This window comes from Musca domestica, unplaced genomic scaffold (assembly GCF_030504385.1).
Source record: "Musca domestica strain aabys unplaced genomic scaffold, Musca_domestica.polishedcontigs.V.1.1 146, whole genome shotgun sequence".
NCBI lineage: Eukaryota > Metazoa > Arthropoda > Insecta > Diptera > Muscidae > Musca > Musca domestica.
Window position 1 is genome coordinate 257,575 of NW_026712202.1, and position 22,413 is coordinate 279,987.

General features: G+C 40.7%; 1 protein-coding gene across 6 annotated transcripts in view; it reads left to right on the forward strand.

The window, feature by feature from the left end:
* The window catches only part of LOC101891252 (extracellular sulfatase SULF-1 homolog), a 346,652-nt gene that overhangs the window by 191,022 nt on the left and 133,217 nt on the right, over positions 1–22,413 (forward strand). For all 6 annotated transcript variants that reach the window (XM_059119415.1, XM_059119418.1, XM_059119417.1 and 3 more), the window contains one exon: positions 7,632–7,721. The gene's annotated coding sequence lies outside the window, so the exon portion shown is untranslated. The remainder of the gene's footprint in view (positions 1–7,631; positions 7,722–22,413) is intronic.

The window sequence follows — 22,413 nt, forward strand, 5'->3', positions numbered from 1 at the left end:
TCGTCGGTCGTTTCTTCCATATCCCTTATATCGATGAAAAATTTTTCAACTCGGGTTTGTATTCTGACCTCTTCGCCAAGTGATGACTTAATGATATTTTCTAGCTTTTTGACATTTCCGTCTCTGTTTCCTACCACTATCTGGACGTCTCCTTCCTTGGTTTTACGGATTTTTTGGATTCCAAATCCAATTTCTTCAGGTTTTATCGAAGTTTTCATTTTCTTAACAATATCTGCATAGGTGGAATTGCCGCTATGAATTGTAATGGAATCTCCTTTTCGTCTAATACTGTTCCTTTCACTCTTTTTTTTAACTTTTGCCTTTCTGCGTTCTACCATTGACCATTGAGAGTTACTTTCATATTTATTTTCACTTATTTCTGATTCCTTTTCTTTTGTTTCTTTTCTTTCTGTTTCTCCAGTACGCACTTTTTTATTTATTTTACTTTTCTCGGGAGAGATGGACGCAGTCCTTTTTTGTTTGGCTTTTGGTATTACCTCTATCTCGGTTTGGACCTCTTTGTTTTCCGTTTGTATATCACTATATTTCTGTGAGTCACCTATAACATTGCTCAATGCTATCGCTTCTCGATTTTCTCTGAGCTGTTGGTACAAAGCGACTGCTTGCATCAGGTTGTCGCGAATAGTTTTGTGAATATTTTTCGCTTCACTAACTATGCTGTTCATTGTGCTCAATTTGCTTCCAAGTTTCACAAACGCTTGTTCTTCTGCTATTTTCAGACGCCCGATGTAACCCGCATCGTCATCTGCATTAATTGTAGAGCTAGAAGGTTTTCGCGTTGCCACAGCCGCTGTTTTTGGCGGGGTTCTCTTGACAGTCGCGCTAGGTTTAAATGGGTTAAAAAGCGCTACGTTCACTTCTGCTTCATCATTTATAATTATGTTGTTATTGTTGCTCATGGTTTGGTTAGTGGGTCCAAACTTGAAGTCGTTATCTCAGTTCGATGTGTAGTTACGTTATCTGGTCCCATGGTTGTCTTTGCAAGCAGGGAGGCCATGCAAGGGTTGACGCAAAGTCCTTATGGGAAATTGCGTTCAGAGCCGGACCCGTATAAATCAGGACAAAGTCAACTGAACCTACACCAACAACCTAATGATGACGAAACTGAGAGCGTACTTCAAGACTTCCCAAGTTTTAATAGGACGGAGGCAGGGGTAGCATTAGCCTAGAAGCCATTTCGGTAAGATGTCACTCTACGTACTGAGGTTCCAGAATACAACCACTGTCAGGCCAGGGTATAATTAGTTCGAATAATGTGTTCCAGTATGCCATAATTAAGATCTTACTGGTCTCGATCTTAATGCCAACAATGACGGATAATTTAAGTTACTGCCGCTCCTCCTGGAGTCAGACGCAGACCAGCGAGCCGCCCACTATGGGTCAGACGCTGCTGGATTTTTTGTTGCAGAATCTGGCTGCAAGCCAAACTGGGGTCCGCGGGGTCGTTACGCCCGTTTTCTCTTTCGAGAATACCCTTGCGGGTAGCAGCTCCTCTATAGAGACTCCCTGGCCCAGCAGCTCGTCTATAGAGACTCCCTGGCCCAGCAGCTCGTCTATAGAGACTCCCTGGCCCAGCAGCTCGTCTATAGAGACTCCCTGGCCCAGCAGCTCGTCTATAGAGACTCCCTGGCCCAGCAGCTCGTCTATAGAGACTCCCTGGCCCAGCAGCTCGTCTATAGAGACTCCCTGGCCCAGCAGCTCGTCTATAGAGACTCCCTGGCCCAGCAGCTTGTCTATAGAGACTCCCTGGCCCAGCAGCTCGTCTATAGAGATTCCCTGGCCCATCAGCTCGTCTATAGAGACTCCCTGGCCCATCCGCTCGTCTATAGAGACTTCCTGGCCCATCAGCTCGTCAATAGCGACTCCTTGGCCCATCAGCTCGTCTATAGAGACTCCCTGACCGTCACGTCAGCTCGTCTATGGAGACTCACTGACCGTCATGTCAGCTCGTCTATGGAGACTCACTGACCGTCACGTCAGCTCGTCTATTAATACTCCCTAACCTTCAGCTCGCATATTGAGACTTCCTGCCTCTTCAGCTCGTCTATTGAGACTCCCTGCCTCTTTAGCTCGTCTATTGAGACTCCCTGCCGCTTCAGCTCGTCTATTCAGACTCCCTGCCGCTTCAGCTCGTCTATTGAGACTCCCTGCCGCTTCAGCTCGTCTATTGAGACTGCCTGACCTTCAGCTCATATATAAGGACTCCTTGACCTTCAGTTTGTCTATAAAGACTACCTGACCTTCAGCATTCAGATCGTCTATGAAGACTAGCTGTGCTTCTATGAAGACTCCTAGGGCTTCAGCTCGTCTATTGGTACTCCCTGACCTTCTGCTCTCTCAGCTCGCCTATGGAGACTCCCTGGCCATCAGGTCGTCTTTTGACACTTTCTGACCTTCAGTTCTCAGCAGGCATAATTTTGTTAAAAATTAAAGAATGATTTCTCCTCTTCTTTTAAAAAATTTCCTCACACTTATCCCATTTGAGAGGTACTTGGTTTTAGCTGTAAATACCAAAAAGTTTTCAAGTTTTGTTTTTTGTTCCCCCATTTGTAGCTTTCAAGTGTTTAAATGTACAGCGTTTTGTAACTTGGCCCATTTATATTTGCGAAACAATTTTGAGATGATTGTTCTTTTGTTCGGCTCTACCAGGAAGATGTCAATGAAGGAAACAAGTTTTTAAAGCATTACAAATTGCGTAATTTTGTAGAAACAAAAGAATTTCTTGTTCTGCGAAATGTAAAATTTTGGGGTACTGCTGCTGTCTATCGTGGTGTGAGTCGTGGCAATGAGTTCCGTTTGTTATTATGGCAGCAAGGACGAATTTTATGGTACGACATACAAGTGATAATTACGATAAATGAAAAGTACAAATCCGTATTAATTATAAAAGTTTTAAACCATTTAAAGGTCGCGAGAATTGTTTTTGAAATATTGACTCAAACAAGGATGAGTCACACAAATAATATCTGTGATATTCTGCTCATTCATAAGAATATTACTAGTATTCATGTTGGGCGCCACTTTAATAATTATTTTAACTAACAAAAATATTTAAATCCTCTTTTTAATTTTTATACTGATTTCATTTTATAAATTGAAAATTTATCCTACTACGAAAAAAAAGAGCATGTCTCCAATATATTCAATGTATTTTCCTCCATAATCTTCAACTTATTAACTTCGATGATAATATTAATATTTCATTAATAATTAACAAGCGTTTTGCCGTCACATTCTATTAAAGCGAACTTAAACTTTTTAATTACATTTAAATTATAAATTATTATATCTATACTTCTTAACGCTATTACGTTTCTACAGAGCTTAAGTTTCAAATTATGCGTACCACAACGCTGCATTGAAACCTCCGGCGAAAAGAGAATTTCAAAGAAAATTGCATGCTAAATGGATGCGCATAGGATGCATAGGATTACATTCACTTGGGCGAGGAACTACCCAAAATTGAGAGGAAGCTATAGCGAACAGCTATAGAGGAGCAGAGGCGATTTGAAATGTTGGATTTAATAACGAGCTTGAATGAAGTCTTTAGATGATCTTAAAAGAAGTTTTCAGAGCGACGTGAACATTCCAATCTTTGAGAAACAGGGAAGGGAAAAGCAACTGTAAAAATGTTTTTTTCTTGGTGTACGGAAATAGAAAAATATGTTCAAAAAATAGTTATAGACAAGAAGGTCCGGAAAAGGCTAAAAAAATATCTCCAGGCGTGCTGAAGCATATGGAGGAGATGAATACTAAGCAACATGGAGTTATTATAGAGAAGAGAAAGAAAGCCATTTTATACCAGCGGGAAACTGGGAAAACTGGTCAAGCTAAAGCCCAGGAAGTTTAAAAATCCGACTAAAAGCAAGGAAAACTATATGCACAAAATGAAGGTTTGGAAGCCCTTATGATGAAGTTCATCGACGATTTGAAGACCAGGAATTCTGTACAGATCTCTCTCTATAAGAGACCCAGAAACATTCTACAGATGAACTGAATAGCCAAGGAGTCTCTTCAGACAAGCTAGAGGTCAAGGATTGTCCATAGACGAGTTGAAGTTCTGGGAGTCCCTATTGAAGAGCTGATGGTCAGGGAGTCCCTATAGAAGAACTGAATTGCCAGTGAGAAGTCAGCGAACCTTTATAGACGAGTTGAATGCCAGGGAGCTCTTATAGATCAGTTGGAGGCCAGGGTCTCAATAGACGAGCTGAAGTTCAGGGATTCTTTAAAGACGAGCTGGAGTGCAGGGAGTCCTTAGAGTCCAGAGAATCTTCATTGACTAGCTGAAGTCTTTACAGACGTGATGGAGTCCAGAGAGTCTTTATAGATGAGTTGGAGATCAGCGAGTCTTTGTAAACTAGTTGAAGTGCAAAAAGACTTTATAGACGAGCTGGGGTTCAGAAAGTCTTTATAGGTCAGCTGGAGTCCAAGTAGTCTTTATAGACGAACTGGAGTCCAGAGAGTGTATGGAGGAGCTGGAGTCTAGAGAATCTTTATAGACAAGTTGTTGTATAGAGAATCCTTAAACATAATGTGTAGTCAAGGAAGTCCTTATAGACGAGAGGGAGTCAAGAGAGTCTTCAGAAAGAAGGTCTCAATAGACGAGCTGGTGGGTCAGGGAGTCTCAATAGACGAGCTTGAGAATATATAAAGACCAACGAAATGCCAAAAGCCTTTATAGATGACCTGAAATCCCGGTAATCTTCAAAGCCCAAGTGAATGCCAGGAAATCTTTATAGATAATTTGATGGCAATAGAGGGGTGGAATCCAGGGAGTTTTCATGGAAAAAGAGAGGGTCCCTTCTCTGGCAACGAGCCAAAGTGAAGTATCAATATATGACCGAATGGTTATCTCTAGAGAATGATAGTCATCAATTATTATTTTAAAACTTACTGTCTTAAAAATCCATGCTTATTGCCCCGAATGACCTTCCCAAAACGGTCCTACATATCCTCACCATTTCCTCTGGTATTCCTTCAGAATATTTCCCAAAAAATGTATGTCTATTGTTCTACTATTCCTTAGGAATCAGTTCAACAGGACATAACACCGGGTAATCTGACGGTCTTTAGAAACACTCATTTCTAAAAAATCCACGTTTTCTACTCTGATTGACCTGCCAAAACTATTCTTGAAGAATAGAAAAGAAGAAAACTCACGTTTATTGCTCTGAGAGGATTTCCGAAAATATTCTTTAAGACTCCTTGCTTTTGGCTCCTTTCTAAAATATTAATAAAAACCTACACATCGGATAGTCCTGCTAAAACTATTCTTAAAAAATCCAAAAATACTCGTAAAATCCATGCCTTTTTCTTCGACAGTCCTTCCAAAAATATTCTTTAAAAAATTCACGCTTATTACTCTCAGAGGACTTCCATAATTATTATTAAAAAATTCATCCTCGATTATTTTTTTGTGAGGGCTTCCAAAAATATTTTCAAAAAATACAAACTTATTACTCTAAGAGGATTTCCAAAAATATTCGTAGAGGATCAATGTTTAGTAGTCTGAGAGGACTTCCATGAATATTCTTAAAAAAATCCACGCTTTTTACTCTGAGAGAATTTCCAAAAATATTCTTAAGAAATAGACAATAATTACTCTGAGAGCACTTCCAAAAATTCTCTTAAAAAATCTACACCGATTTACTTTGTCAGGACTTTAAAAAATATTCTTAAAAATTCATGGTTTATATGTACTCTGAGAGGACTTCAGTACATATTTTTAGAAATTTCACGCTTCTTACTCAGAGGACTTCCGTAAATATTATTACTCTGATAGACCTTCCAAAAATATTCATAAAATATCCACGCTTATTACTCTGATAGATCTTCCAAAAATATTCATAAAATATCCACGCTTATTACTCTGATAGATCTTCCAAAAATATTCTTAAAATATCCACGCTTACTACTTGAGAGGACTTCCAAAAATATTAATAAAATTCCACGTTTTTTTCTTTAAAAGGATTTAAAAAAAAATATTTTTAAAGCCTATGCTTATTACTTTCTATAATCTTCAAAAATTCACGCTTTTTACTGTGAGAGGTCTTCCATAAATATTATTAAAAATCCACGCTTATTTCTTTAAAAAGATTTAAAAAAATATTTTTTTAAGCCTTTGCTTAGTACTTTCTATATTCTTAAAAAAAATCACGTTTTTTACTCTGAGAGGTCTTCCATAAATATTCTTAAAAAAATCCACGTTTTTTACTCTGAGAGGTCTTCCATAAATATTCTTAAAAAATCCACGCTTGCAGCTCTAATAGTCCTTTGAAAAATATTCTTAAACATCCATGGTTATTGCTCTGAAAGTACTTTAAAAATTATTCCAAAAAATCTTTTCTAAAATTGTCTTAAAAATACATTTCTATTCCACAGATTGTCCTTTCAAAAATATTCTAAAAAATTAAGGTCCTTCCAAAAAATTCTCGAAAAATCCAAGTTTAGTGCTTTCTATGTTCTTCAAAAAATGTCTTTAAGAAGTCAACACTTATAACGCTCATGATTTCCAATAATATAAGTAAAACAAAACCATGAACTATAATACTAATAGTCCTTCTAATAATATTCGTAAAACCTACGCTTATTGCTCTGATAGTCCTTCCAAAAATCTTTTTAAAAATCCTTCCACATTGTTCTGATAATGCTTTCAAAAATAATCTAAAGATACAGGCTTATTGCTCTAAAATCCTTTTCAAATATATTCTTGTTCAGATAGTCCTTCCAAGATGTTTTAGAAACTTTGTTTATTGCTCAGATATCCCTCTCAAAATTTGGTAGTCCTTCTAGAAATATTTAAAAAAGTGGGTCCTTCCAAAAACATTCATGACTAAAGAACATTTTGAATGTCCCCAGTCTTTAATTGTCCATTTTACAAGTATTCTTCTTAGTAACCCGCATCCAATTGTCACTTTCTTTGCAATCGGTTAATCTGTGTGTGTGTGTGCAAATGTGCGTACGAGTGTGAAAGTTTGTCTTGTTTAATTCGAATTTATTTTAATTCTTAATTAAATGCACACATACAATTGCACGCTTATTTGAAGCTGGTTTAATAGCTAGCTGGCTGGATTGTATGACCTGCAGTCTGATATCTTTATTGGTTGGCAGGGAGGGGAGAACATTGGATTAAAATGTTATTCATAATCATTATAATCAGTGGCAATTTTTGTTCCGTTCTGTACTTGTTCGTTTCGTGTTAATGCTCTCATATTGTCAGAGGCCTGTCGTGTTTAAGGAGGAGGAGCAGAGGTGCCGCTGCCAATCGCCCTGTCTTTAACAACATTAACATTTATAATTTATACATTTTTAATAGGTGACTTTAATAGTGCATTTACACACATATTTCTTAATCAAATAGTCATATTTATGTTTATTCACTCGCCGGACGTGAAAGCAAATACGAATGTCGATGCGGTCGGCTGGTTGGTTGGGGATATATTTTTAAATATTTATCGTTCTTTGTAAAGCGTATGGCGTATTGTCACAAAATGCATTGTGACGACGCGTGCACAATGTATGCAAATTTTCAATTTATTTAGTTTTATTTTTTTTTAATTGAAAGAGGGAATGCTTAACTTATGCCAGTATTTAATTTCTATTATTTGCAGGATTAAAACAGCAAAAACAACAACATTTCATCAGATAAGCAAACGTGAGTGCCGACAACAAGTCTTGCGGTGAATGGTGAAAATTAAGTGGTAAGCTATTGTCTTTTAGTAGTTTACAAATATTAATTACAATACCCTACTCAATTTGGAGAGGTGGCTGGAGGCTTGGTCATATGAGTTGTAATTACAATTAGGGGAGTATTTATCAGGACCAAGGTATATGGTCTTGGTACTTCATCGTATACACAAATTCAAAACATTCACGGCAATAAGGATGAATTTTTAAAGAGTCTTTTTGGATTGACTATCAGTGCAATAGGAGTGGATATTTTAAGAATATTTTCGGAAGGACTCTCCAGGTGATAGAAAGGACTATCAGAGTATTAAGAAAAAAATTTTAAAGAATATTTTTAAAGGACTATTAGAGTAATAAACGTAGATTTTTAAAGAATAGTTTTGGCAGGACTATACGACCAAAGGGAGAGGGGGTTTTTGAATTCGTGGATTTTTTTATAATATTTTTGGAAGTCCTGTCAGAACAATAAAGTTTGAGTTTTAAGAAGACTTTTGACATGACTATCTGTGAATAAGGTGAGGGTTTTTTATGAACATTTTTAAGGACTACTGGAGCAATATGTGAAGATTCTTTAGGAATATATTTTAAAGGACTATTAGAGCAATCACCTATAATTCATCAATACTATTTTTGAAAGGACTATCGTTGCCCTGATAAGAGAGGTAATTTATAAATATTTTTGAAATGACTATCAGAGCAATCATCGAGGATTTTGTGGGAATATTTTTTCGAAAGGACTCTCAAGGATATACTTTAAGGACTTTCAGAGAAATGAGCGTAGATTTTTAAAGAATAGTTTCGGCAGGACAATCCAAACAAAAGGAAAAAAGTTTTTTTTATGAATATTTTTGAAAGAATTATCAAATCAATAAGTGAGGATTCTTTAAGAATATAATTGGAAATCCTGTCAGGGTAATAAATAGGGATTTTTTTAGAATAGTTTTGGCAGGACTATGAGGTAATGACTATTAGAGCAAATATTGTGTTTTCTTAAAAGGTCTATCGGGGGAATTTGCGTGGGTTTTGCGAGAATATTTTTGGAAGGACTATCAGAGTAGAAATCGTGGATGTTTTAAGTATGTAGGGGTGATTTTTTAAGTATATACTTAGAGCAATAATCGTAGACTTTTAAATAATAGTTTCGGCAGAACTTTCCAAACAAAAGGAAGTGGTTTTTGAAAGGATTATCAGAGTAATAAACGGATTTTTGAAGAATATTTTTGGATATCCTGTCAGAATAATAAACTTGGATTTTTTAAGAAGAGTACTGGCAGGACTACTCTATTAAAAGATGTTGACTTTTTATTAATATTTTTTCGAAAGGCCTACTAGAGCAATAAGTGAGGATTCTTTATGAATATTTTTAGAAAGACTATTAGAGCAATTAGGAAAAATTCTTCAATAATATTTTTGGAAGGACTATTTGAAATTATCGTGGATTGGAAGGGCTATCAAAGTAGAAAGCGTGGAAAATTTAAGAATATTTTTGGAACTACTCTCGGGGTAATAGGCGTGGATTATAGGAATATTTTGTAAGGACTACCATTGCAATAAGCGTTGACTTTTTTGTCAAGTCATAAACTTGGATTTTTTGAAGAGTTTTGGCAGGACTTTCCGAGTAAAAGGTGCTGACTTTTTAATAACATTGTTTGGAAGAACTACTGGAGCTATAAGTGAGGGCTCTTTATTGCTACTTTTGAAAGGGCTATCAGGGTAATACGAGTGATTTTTATGAATAAATATTTGAAATGACTATCAGAGCAGTCATCGTCGATTTTTAAAAGGTCTATCAGAGTAAAGAGCGTGGATTTTGTCAAAGTATTTTTGGAAGGACTATCAGAGTAATTAACCTGGCATTTTTGGGTTTGGACTATTTAAGAAAGGTGTATTTCAGATGACAATGGATGTATTTGGTAAAAGTAGCAGAGCAGTAGCTAGCAGAGGACTAGCAGAGCAATAGCTGGATTTTGGAAATATCTTAAAGGACCATTTTGGGAAGGTCTTTCGGGGCTGTAAGCATGGATTTTTAAGACTGTAAGTTTGAAAAGAATAATTGTGAAAATATTTATTTTCCCTGACCTCAGAGACCACCACCATCCGATCCTCTATTGCGAATACTTAACAGCCGGCTCAACTATAGCACGAACCACTAGTCTTCAGCTTGCCTATAAAGACCCCCTGGCCTTCAGGTCATCTATATTACGACCTGGCTTTCAGTTCGGCTTTAAAGATTGCATGGCCTTTACATCATCATGCATTCAATGTTTCTATCACGACTTCCTGACCCTAAGCTCATCTGTGATGAACTTCTGGTGTTCCTTTTCTTAAGCTCGTTTATAGAGGCTCGTCCGTAGAGACTCGCTAGCCCATCAGCTCGTCCGTAGAGTTTTTCTGCCCCATCAGCTCGTCCGTTGAGACTCACTAGCCCATCAGCTCGTCCGTTGAGACTCACTAACCCATCAGCTCGTCTATAGAGACTCTCTGCCCCTTCAGCTCGTCTATAGAGACTCTCTGCCCCTTCAGCTCGTCTATAGAGACTCTCTGCCCCATCAGCTCGTCTATAGAGACTCTCTGCCCCATCAGCTCGTCTATAGAGACTCTCTGCCCCATCAGCTCGTCTATAGAGACTCTCTGCCCCATCAGCTCGTCTATAGAGACTCTCTGCCCCATCAGCTCGTCTATAGAGACTCTCTGCCCCATCAGCTCGTCTATAGAGACTCTCTGCCCCATCGGCTCGTCTATAGAAACTCTCTGGCCCATCAGCTCGTCTATAGAGACTCTCTGGCCCATCAGCTCGTCTATAGAGACTCTCTGGCCCATCAGCTCGTCTATAGAGACTCTCTGGCCCATCAGCTCGTCTTTAGAGACTCTCTGGCCCATCAGCTCGTCTTTAGAGACTCCCTGGCCCATCCGCTCGCCTATAGAGACTCTCTGCCCCATCAGCTCGTCTATAGAGACTCTCTGCCCCATCAGCTCGTCTATAGAGACTCTCTGCCCCATCAGCTCGTCTATAGAGACTCTGTGCCCCATCAGCTTGTCTATAGAAACTCTCTGCCCCATCAGCTCGTCTATAGAGACTATCTGCCCCATCAGCTCGTCTATAGAGACTCTCTGCACCATCAGCTCGTCTATAGAGACTCTCTGCCCCATCAGCTCGTCTATAGAGACTCTCTGCCCCATCAGCTCGTCTTTAGAGACTCTCTGGCCCATCAGCTCGTCTTTAGAGACTCCCTGGCCCATCCGCTCGCCTATAGAGACTCTCTGCCCCATCAGCTCGTCTATAGAGACTCTCTGCCCCATCAGCTCGTCTATAGAGACTCTCTGCCCCATCAGCTCGTCTATAGAGACTCTCTGGCCCATCAGCTCGTCTATAGAGACTCCCTGTCGCACCCGCTCGTCTATAGAGACTCCCTGTCGCATCAGCTCGTCTATAGAGACTCCCTGTCGCATCAGCTCGTCTATAGAGACTCGCTGGCCCATCAGTTCGTCTATAAAGACTTCCTAGCTTCTATAAAGACTCCCTGGACTCCTGCCCGCTTATAACGGCTCCCTGACCTTCAGCCCGTTCCTTCCTTATGATTAGCTTTACGTAGGGTATTGTATTATCTCAACTACAGCCTTTGTTTCTTTTGTTAAAAATTGTTAATTATTTTTTCTTCCTATTTGAATATCATTTGACAATTTTCATTTGTTCAGGCTTTTTGTTTTAATCAGCTGCAAAGATTTTTCTAAGCGATAAGACAGATTGAAGCTGACATTTAATAGTCGCTGGCGTGTCAAATGCTAACGTCGTGGTCGTGGAGAGATAATACTTCAGTGGAATGCCGATTTGCCTACTACACCCAAGTGTTGAGAAAGGGCGTGCAATGTTGGGTGTTTACACCCATTATTAAGATCGATTGATTTTTCAGGTGTGTAGCTGGTTTAAGTTATCAAATTACGCCCATTGCTCGACGAGTGCTAGAGTTTTAAAAACAACCAATTACAAAAGGATTTTAGAAAAAGTTCATTTAGATAAAGCGTTAAGTTGCTTACATAAATTATTAATCTGATCAGAATTGTCTCTATTAGTTTCATCTAATTAATAAATTTTTCTACCAACAATCTGAAGGAACAACGCCCATTGTGGGATATTGGAATATGAAATATTCTCAAATTACCAGAAATTGTTTTTTTTTTCGTTTATCCAATAGAAAACGTCCATCTTAAGTGTCAACACGCTGGCCATTGTTTTTCCAAATTCTCAAACTACAGTTGTTTTTGTCTTGGCAAAATGTAAGGTATGTTACCTTGACCGCACGTACCATTGGAGCTGTGTGCCATCATTTCTTTGTCATTTGTTTGAATAAATTTTCTCTCATCACCCTGGCATTTTGGGGTAGAAAGAAATGCCTGATGATATTGGGAAATAAGTGAATGACACGACATGCCGCTGCAGTTCCATCATCTTCAGCCCGTCCCCTTCATCTGCATTGGCCGCAAAACTAGACATTTATTTCGAACTGGCTGAAATGTTACGTGTCGTCGTTGCCACCAGTATGACCAAAAACAAACAACAATAACAACAACTGTTTGACAGCCGCTTTCCGTACTGGTGGAAGGATTATTTCAAAATTTCATAAGACTCCGCTGCAGCGACATGGCCATAGAGAGTGTGTGTGATGTATAATAACATACATGGAGTTTCCGACATACGACATCATGAGTAGCTACATGGCAGGCTGGTTGCCTGATTTGCTGGCTATTGATGCATGTACCAAAAATAGTTGTTGTTGCTGCTGTAGCTGTTATTTGCTATAATGTCGAGATAAATTGCCTAATGTTGGCTGACAGTATGTCGTATTTTTTGTTGTTTTTGTTTCTTTTTCGTTTCACTTATTCCATAGTTGGTCTTGTGTTGTCATGACGTTGCATTGGCATGGGATTTGGTGGACCAGAAATACCATCCAATCCAATGAAATCAACTTGAAAAATGCAACTAAGGCATGTTGCCTTAGCCAACCAGCCAGCTAGCAAGGCACATATACGGCTGGACCCTAAACTGAGTCTATTTGCTTTCGCAAAAGTTTTGAATTGACTTCAAATGTGAAATGTGGTAGTGCTGCCGTCGCTGTTGCCAAATGCCAAGATGTCGAGATGCAACACAGCCATTTATGCACAAATTATCCAAAATGCCAAAATGACAAATAATCGTAGTTTTGTCAGTTTGTCAGGAGGGCAAACAAATGGTGTATGTCGAACACATAAACGGTCGCTACTGCGATACTGTTGTGACTCAGCGAATGCGATTTGTGGTAGCGTCGTGTATTAGGCGGAGTCCATCCATGCGGTCTGAAGGGATACAGGGAGTCCCCCTAGAAGGGACCAAGTGAGTTCATATAGAAGAGCGTAAGGCAGTTTCTATAGACGACTGCAAGGAAGTGCCGAGCTTAAGAAAAATTTGGCTCTCTAACTCAAAGAACATCTATTGATACGCCCTGACATTCAGCCCGTTTATCTAGACTCAGTGATCTTCAGCCCGACTATGTAGACTCGGTGATCTTCAGATCGTCTATGGCGACTCGGTGAACTTCACCTCGTCTGGGGAGGCTATGGAGACTCCCTGCCGCATCAGCTCGTCTATGGAGATCCCCTGGCCTAGAGTCTATAGAGACTCCAAGGCCCATCAGCTCGGATATAGAGACTTCATGGCCCATCAGCTTGTCTATAGAGACTCCATAGCCCATCTCTTGTCCATAGAGATTCTCTGATCATCAGCTCGTCTATGGAGAAACCCTGACCTTCAGCTCGTGGATAGAGACTCCCAGGCCCACAAGCTCGTTAAAAGAGATCCCATGACCCACCAGCTCATCTATAGAGACTGCCTGGCCCTTCGGCTCGTCTATAGAGATTCCCTGGCCCATCGGCTCGACTGTAGAGATTCCCTGGCCCTTCAGCTCGTCTATAGAGACTCACTGGGCCACCAGATCATCTATAGAGACTCACTGGGCCACCAGATCATATATAGAGACTCACTGGGCCACCAGATCATCTATAAAGACTCTCTGGCCCACCAGCCAGTCTTTAAAGACTCTCTGGCCCACTAGCTCTTCTATAAGGACTCACTGGCCCACCAGCCAGTCTTTAAAGACTCACTGGCCCACCAGCCAGTCTTTAAAGACTCACTGGCCCACCAGCCAGTCTTTAAAGACTCACTGGCCCACCAGCCAGTCTTTAAAGACTCTCTGGCCCACCAGCCAGTCTTTAAAGACACTCTGGCCCACCAGCCAGTCTTTAAAGACTCTCTGGCCCACCAGCCAGTCTTTAAAGACTCTCTGGCCCACCAGCCAGTCTTTAAAAACTCTCTGGCCCACCAGCCAGTCTTTAAAGACTCTCTGGCCCACCAGCCAGTCTTTAAAGACTCTCTGGCCCACCAGCCAGTCTTTAAAGACTCTCTGGCCCACCAGCCAGTCTTTAAAGACTCTCTGGCCCACCAGCCAGTCTTTAAAGACTCTCTGGCCCATCAGCCAGTCTTTAAAGACTCTCTGGCCCACCAGCCAGTCTTTAAAGACTCTCTGGCCCACCAGCTCGTCTATAAAGACTCTCTGGCCCACCAGCTCGTCTATAAAGACTCTCTGGCCCACCAGCTCGTCTATAAAGACTCTCTGGCCCACCAGCTCGTCTATAAAGACTCTCTGGCCCACCAGCTCGTCTATAAAGACTCTCTGGCCCACCAGCTCGTCTATAAAGACTCTCTGGCCCACCAGCTCGTCTATAAAGACTCTCTGGCCCACCAGCTCGTCCTATAAAGACTCTCTGGCCCACCAGCTCGTCTATAAAGACTCTCTGGCCCACCAGCTCGTCTATAAAGACTCTCTGGCCCACCAGCTCGTCTATAAAGACTCTCTGGCCCACCAGCTCGTCTATAAAGACTCTCTGGCCCACCAGCTCGTCTATAAAGACTCTCTGGCCCACCAGCTCGTCTATAAAGACTCTCTGGCCCACCAGCTCGTCTATAAAGACTCTCTGGCCCACCAGCTCGTCTATAAAGACTCTCTGGCCCACCAGCTCGTCTATAAAGACTCTCTGGCCCACCAGCTCGTCTATAAAGACTCTCTGGCCCACCAGCTCGTCTATAAAGACTCTCTGGCCCACCAGCTCGTCTATAAAGACTCTCTGGCCCACCAGCTCGTCTATAAAGACTCTCTGGCCCACCAGCTCGTCTATAAAGACTCTCTGGCCCACCAGCTCGTCTATAAAGACTCTCTGGCCCACCAGCTCGTCTATAAAGACTCTCTGGCCCACCAGCTCGTCTATAAAGACTCTCTGGCCCACCAGCTCGTCTATAAAGACTCTCTGGCCCACCAGCTCGTCTATAAAGACTCTCTGGCCCACCAGCTCGTCTATAAAGACTCTCTGGCCCACCAGCTCGTCTATAAAGACTCTCTGGCCCACCAGCTCGTCTATAAAGACTCTCTGGCCCACCAGCTCGTCTATAAAGACTCTCTGGCCCACCAGCTCGTCTATAAAGACTCTCTGGCCCACCAGCTCGTCTATAAAGACTCTCTGGCCCACCAGCTCGTCTATAAAGACTCTCTGGCCCACCAGCTCGTCTATAAGACTCTCTGGCCACCAGCTCGTCTATAAAGACTCTCTGGCCCACCAGCTCGTCTATAAAGACTCTCTGGCCCACCAGCTCGTCTATAAAGACTCTCTGGCCCATCAGCTCGTCTATAAAGACTCTCTTGGCCCACCAGCTCGTCTATAAAGACTTTCTGGCCCACCAGCTCGTCTATAAAGACTCTTTGGCCCACCAGCTCGTCTATAAATACTTTCTGGCCCACCAGCTCGTCTATAAAGACTCTCTGGCCCACCAGCTCGTCTATAAAGACTCTCTGGCCCACCAGCTCGTCTATAAAGATTCTCTGGTCCACCAGCTCGCCTATAAAGGTTCTCTGGCCCACCAGCTTGTCTATAAAGACTCCCTGGCCCACCAGCTTGTCTATAAAGACTCCCTGGCCCACCAGCTTGTCTATAAAGACTCCCTGGCCCACCAGCTCGTCTATAAAGGCTCTCTGGCCCACCAGCTCGTCTATAAAGGCTCTCTGGCCCACCAGCTTGTCTATAAAGACTCTCTGGCCCACCAGCTCGTCTATAAAGACTCTCTGGCCCACCAGCTCATCTATAAAGACTCTCTGGCCCACCAGCTCATCTATAAAGACTCTCTGGCCCACCAGCTCGTCTATGAAGACTCTCTGGCCCACCAGCTCGTCTATAAAGACTCTCTGGCCCACCAGCTCGTCTATAAAGACTCTCTGGCCCACCAGCTCGTCTATAAAGACTCTCTGGCCCACCAGCTCGTCTATAAAGACTCTCTGGCCCACCAGCTCGTCTATAAAGACTCTCTGGCCCACCAGCTCGTCTATAAAGACTCTCTGGCCCACCAGCTCGTCTATAAAGACTCTCTGGCCCACCAGCTCGTCTATAAAGACTCTCTGGCCCACCAGCTCGTCTATAAAGACTCTCTGGCCCATCAGCTCGCCTATGAAGACTCTCTGGCCCACCAGCTCGTCTACGAAGACTCTCTGGCCCACCAGCTCGTCTATAAAGACTCTCTGGCCCACCAGCTCGTCTATAAAGACTCTCTGGCCCACCAGCTCGTCTATAAAGACTCTCTGGCCCACCAGCTCGTCTATAAAGACTCTCTGGCCCACCAGCTCGTCTATAAAGACTCTCTGGCCCACCAGCTCGTCTATAAAGATCCTCTGGCCCACCAGCTCGTCTATAAAGACTCTCTGGCCAACCAGCTCGTCTATGAAGACTCTCTGGCCAACCAGCTCTTCTCTAAAGACTCTCTGGCCCATCAGCTCGCCTATGAAGACTGTGGAGACTCCCTAACCTTCAGCTTGCGTATAGAGACTTCCTAACCCTCAACATGTCACTGGTAACGCCCTGGTCTACAACTCGCCTATGGAGACTCTGCCTAGCTCTTCAGCTCACCTATGGAGACTTCCTAACCTAACCTTCAGCTCGTCTATGGATACTTCCTGGTCTTCCACCCTCATATAGAGGCACCCTGGCCATCAGCTCGCCCATGGAGACTCGCTGGCCCTTCTGCTTGTTATACAGACTCCCAGGACTACCTGTCACTTGAGCTCGTCTGTAGAGACTCTTTGGCCCTTCAGATCTCCTGTAGAGACTCCTTGATCTTTAGCTCATCTATTAAGACTCCCTGACCTTCAGTTCGTCTCTGGAGACTCCCTGGCTCTCAAGTCACATTTGGAGACTCCCCGGCCTTCAGCAAGCCTGTGGAGGCTCCCTGACCTTCAGCTGATCTATGAAAACCCCTTGACATTTAGCTCGACTCCCAGATCTTCAACTCGTCTCCCTGACTCTCAACTAGTTTAAAGAGACCCCCTGGCCCATCAGATCATCTATTGAGACTCCCTGATCCAATAGCCATATTATACCTCTACCGCAAATAAATTAAACTCGTCTTTCTTGGTGAACATTTTTTCTGCACAGCTATCAAGGCAGTCGAACAATGTTAAGTGATTTCGGACAGTCTATTAATACTCTTAGGAGGTCTATAAAGGCTCCCAATAAGCGGGTCGTAAATCTACTCTTAAAAGTATTCCTTTCTCTCTTCTATAGAGACACACATCAGCTCCCTCCCGAGCTCATCTAAAAGGCCCTTCTTTCTCTTACTTGTTATTTGGATCTCATTCTTCTCAGAAAAAAACTTTCTCTACACATCATCGGTGAGTGAAATCTGTTGAAAAACTTATTGTATGGGAGGTCTCTAAACTAATTTCATTTCTAGTAAAAAAAAAGGAGAAAATGATCATTATCCTTTTGCAGAATTACATTGAAATCCTTGAATTTAAAATTAGAATACCTCGAATACCTCTTTAATCCATGTTGGCCATCACACACTTCAGATGACCCACCCCAACCGAGCCACCATAAACTGTGTCATGCGACACTTAACTGTTCGGCATTTTCTTTATGATTTAATTTGAGACGTCGAAATAACAGAAGAATATCATTAGGCAACACATGGTTTAATGACTTTCTAACACTTCAGTACACCACATGACAGAGCCCTTTTTGGTGTTCACCCAAAAGCAAATGTCTCATCACAACATGAAATTTCTCCTAGTACTGTTTGGCCGCAACAATAACAACAACAAAATGGCAGCAGCAACATTAACATGGTTAATGTGTTTCATGACTCTATGTTCGGAGTTCATTACTTCAAGAGGTTGTTGTACTTATCCGCAATTGAATGTTTGTTGTTTTTAATTTTTGTTGTTTTGTTTTTGGTGGCACAATCTCTTAAATGTTGAGACACCATCCACATGAATGCCATACAATGCGATCTCCGACCATTTTGCCTTTAACACATCTAATCCATTCAATTAATGGTTGGATGAAGTGTGTCTGTTGCCACATACATGCACTTTTTAATACATTTTCTGTTTGAATCGACTGCTGCACCACTTTGACACTTGTCCAAATAAATTTGTCTCTTTTGTGGGGAATGAAAAGCACAACTGAAGTGGAGAGCTGTAAATACTTTAATATTCGATTTTGCAATTTGACAATGTCATGATGTTGCAATTACATTTGAATTGATATGAATATAAGAAAGGGGTTGGTAACTTATCCCAAAAAAATTGAGAAATATACAATGTGTCATAAGAAATCTGTTAATGCAATAATATTGTTAAAATAAGGAAACTAAAAGTCGAGAATTATATTACCACCAAGATTTCCAAAATCTTCAATAACATTTTGGACTTATTTTCAAAGTTAACATTTTGATTAAAATACCCGTAACAAATATACGTTTATATTGGGAACTCATGATAAGTAAATCATACGATTCTTGGTGGATGGGCACGGATCCCCGGATATTTGACTCGAAAGTCCGAGCCCAAGTCACGTTTTAGACCCGGATCTACAAAACCGATGCGGAAAATATAGATACCATTTGAAGTGAAGTTATGTGAAACGGTACGGGAGTTATAGCAATATTAAGGATTTTTTGAACCTGGATTTAAAAAAAATCCAAATGTCGAAAAATGCCAAGAAATATACAGGGTGAAATATAAAACACAGCAACAAAGTCAAACAGCATAATTTTTATATATATTTTTAATTTTATTCAATTAAAGCAAAAAATGTCGGAAATAGCATCAAATTTTGAATAAGTTTAGATTTGTTCGAATTGGTCACCTTAGGCACGAATTATGGCCTTCAAACGGCCAATGAAACCGTCACACTTTGTCATTCCGTTTGTAGCTCATCTAAATATTCATAATAGACCCTACAAAGTATATATATTCTAGATCAGCCTAAATTTCTAAGACGATCTAGCGATGTCCGCCTGTCTGTGTGTGCCTCTGTCTGTCTGTTGTAATCCCGCTATCTTTCGAACGAATTGAGATAGAAGGCCAAAATTTTGCATACATGCATAGTTTACCCGTAGGTAGTTTAAGTTCGTAAGTGGGCCATGTCGGTCCACGTTTTCGTATAGCTCCAATATAGCGGTACCTCCCGATATTCTCAATTTTCATGATTTTAGCGACATTATTTACCGGAATTATTTCGTAAATTTTGTATTTAAACTTCATTTTGGATACTACAGCCTATGACAGAGAATTGTCTGTGCAGGTTCGCGTCATCGTATAGCCCCCATGTCTCGAAATTCTGTCTTTTGATAATTTTAGCGACATTATCCACCGGAATTGTTTCAAAGTTGGTATTTGATGTTCGTAATGGATACTGCAGCCTAAGACAGAAAATTGTCTGTGCGGGTCCACGTCTTCGTATTGCCCCCATATAATTGTACCTCCCGATATTTGGCATTTTAATGATTTTACATTACTACCGATTTTTTTTAAGTTTCGCATTGGAATATAGTAATGGCTTATGACAAATGTTACCTAGGAAGGTCCATGTTGTCGTATAAATAATAAAAAGCTACATTCGGTATATTTAAGATTTTAACAAAAATTTTAATGGATTTTATTGTTTTTGAGAATTGCCAAATTCGTTCCAAATGGTGGACGGCATTCAAAGTTCGTCCGGCCGAACTTACAGCTTTTTTACTTGTTTTAAATTTTATTGAATAAAAGCAAAAAAATTTCGGAAAAAGCATCAAATATTAGAATAAGTTTAGATTTGTTCGAATTGGTCACCTTTGGCACGAATTATGGCCTTCAAACGGCCAATGAAACCGTCACACGATGCCCAAATGTTGCTCTGCGGTATTTTGGCCCCTTTCCCGGCGAAGCGCTTGCTTGAGGTGATCGACACTTTGGTATTTTTTAGTGCCAACCTTGCGTTCCAAAATATTCCAGACACAATAGTCCAGCGGATTGGTATCCTGAGATTTTGGTGGCATTGTGCGCTGGAAATGAAGCGAGGAACCTCATTTTGTTGCCATTCTTGTGTGGCACGTGCTGAGTGCGATGGCGCTGAGTCCTGTTGGACTGTCCACGGTCTGCAGCTACTCTCCAGATTATTTTCGCGATAATAATTGGCATTTATTCTGATGCCACGGCCGACTAATACGAGCGGAGAGCGACCATCGGCTGTTAAGACGGCCCACACCATTCCAATGGCCGGCGCTGGTGGCCAACCGAAGGTGCACATTTTCAGCTGACCTCTTTGGCAAGTAAATAAGATCATTTTGTTTGTTTACAAACTGCTGGACAACGAATGTTTCCTCACCACTTTCGGCCAAGTGAAGCAACTCTTTAGCTCTATTTAGTCTATTTTCTTTCTATTGCGGTGTAAGTCCTTGCACTTTTTGAAATTTCAATGGCTTTACCCCGTGCTCATTTTTCAATATTTGCCGAATGGAATATTGCGATATGTTCAGCTCACGAGTCATTTTTCGAACCATTTCTGCTGATGTTGCTGTTTTCTTCCCTCCACTTCCTTAACATCGGGCTACGCTACCAGTATCACGATATCGAGCTATGGTACGAGAGACAAAAGATTTATTTACATTTAAATGCTGGAGTGCTCTAACGATAGCCACTTGTGGTTTTCCAGCCAAATATAAAGAAATCACGCTTGAATTCCATCACGAATAACTTTTTTTCTGGAAAAGTCTCACCAAAATGCTTTTGTACGCTTGTAAACAATATTATGAGCTGTCACTTAAATAATTTTAACAGCTATCGGATGATTGGCCTAGAAATGACAGCAGTCTGAATTAGGTTGCAGTTTTTTCTTCTCACCCTGTAAATATTTGAAAGTAGAACGATGTATGATGTTTTGATTTAAAACATTTGTTAAACTGAACAAATTGTGCTAATTTAATAATTAAAAGGCCTAACATGAACTGTTGGAACGAATCTAAAATTTTAAGGTGGACTTGTCGCTGTCGATGTAGCGGACACATGTCAGTCACCTTGTCAATATTCAATGAATATCCAATCTGATTTTAAATCAATTTTTCAATTTTGGTGGTTATACCGGGGACCTACAAAGTCAAACTACATTAAATGTTGTGTTCTCACTTCCTCCCCCTCCATTTCCTTACACTCAATTCAGAACAAGACGAACCTTTAAACAACGCCAACGGCAACAACATAAATTACAGCATAATTATGTTGGCTTTAATTAAATGCTCGTAAACGGAATGCATTTACACTTGAAACGAAAATTATGCGTTTTTCGCCAGCTAGGTCGCTTTTGTTTTGGACAGAATTTTGTAGACAGGCATTAAAAAACAAAAAAAAAACGAAAAAAACGCCGGCCCCATAAACGATCCATAAAAGATGTTGCGATGGAGGTGGGGATGGGGGTGGTATTAACACATTGCACTCATTATATGCTCAACTAATGGCCATCAACTACTACTGCTAACAGCCAGATCACAGACAAAGAGCGGAACGTTTGCTTCTATTTTTGGGGCCACGAATGAACGAACGTCTGACTGGATGATGGGATGCACAAATGGATTCTGGAGTTCAACTCTTTTCACTGGGATTGTCATAAATATTCCGAAAATTCAAATTTATGATTTCTTTTCATTTTATGATACTTCTACTTCTTGAAGCCAAACAGCGAGTACATGAATGAATGAAATCCTAAATTATGCATCAACAGCTGGTTTTTAATGCAAAATAATGGACGATTTTGTGGAGAATAATAATGAGGGGTGGCTATTTTCAGTTATAGCTAAAATAATAATTAAAACATTTTTAATTTGTTCTTAAGTTTGACATTTAATTCATGGAGGACATTTAAGATGTGTGTGGTAAGGATGTTTAGGCAACATAAATTGCGTGAATTGGCTGAATGCTCTTAGCTTAGCACACAGTTGAAGTTTTTTATGAAAATTGGCTTGGAAGACCTTTTTCTGATTGATAGAAGACCTTTAAGGTGCTCTATAGATAGTTCAGATTTTCTATAAATTAAATACCATCAATTTTATTTAAAAAAGGCAGTTTGGGATCTTCTTTAGATCGTTACCCCTTAGAAGCTTCATGTTCACAGAAGATACTTTAATGCCTTCTTTAAATTGAAGTCCCAAAAATATATATTTTTCAACAAAAAAAAAAAAAAGAGGCACCTTTGAGGTCTTCTGAAAAAAGAAGGCCCCATTAGAAGACTTTTACATATAAATAAAAGTCACATTTTTCCATAGAAGACCAAGAGTTTTATTATACTCTCCAACATAGTATGGAGGGTATATTAAATTTA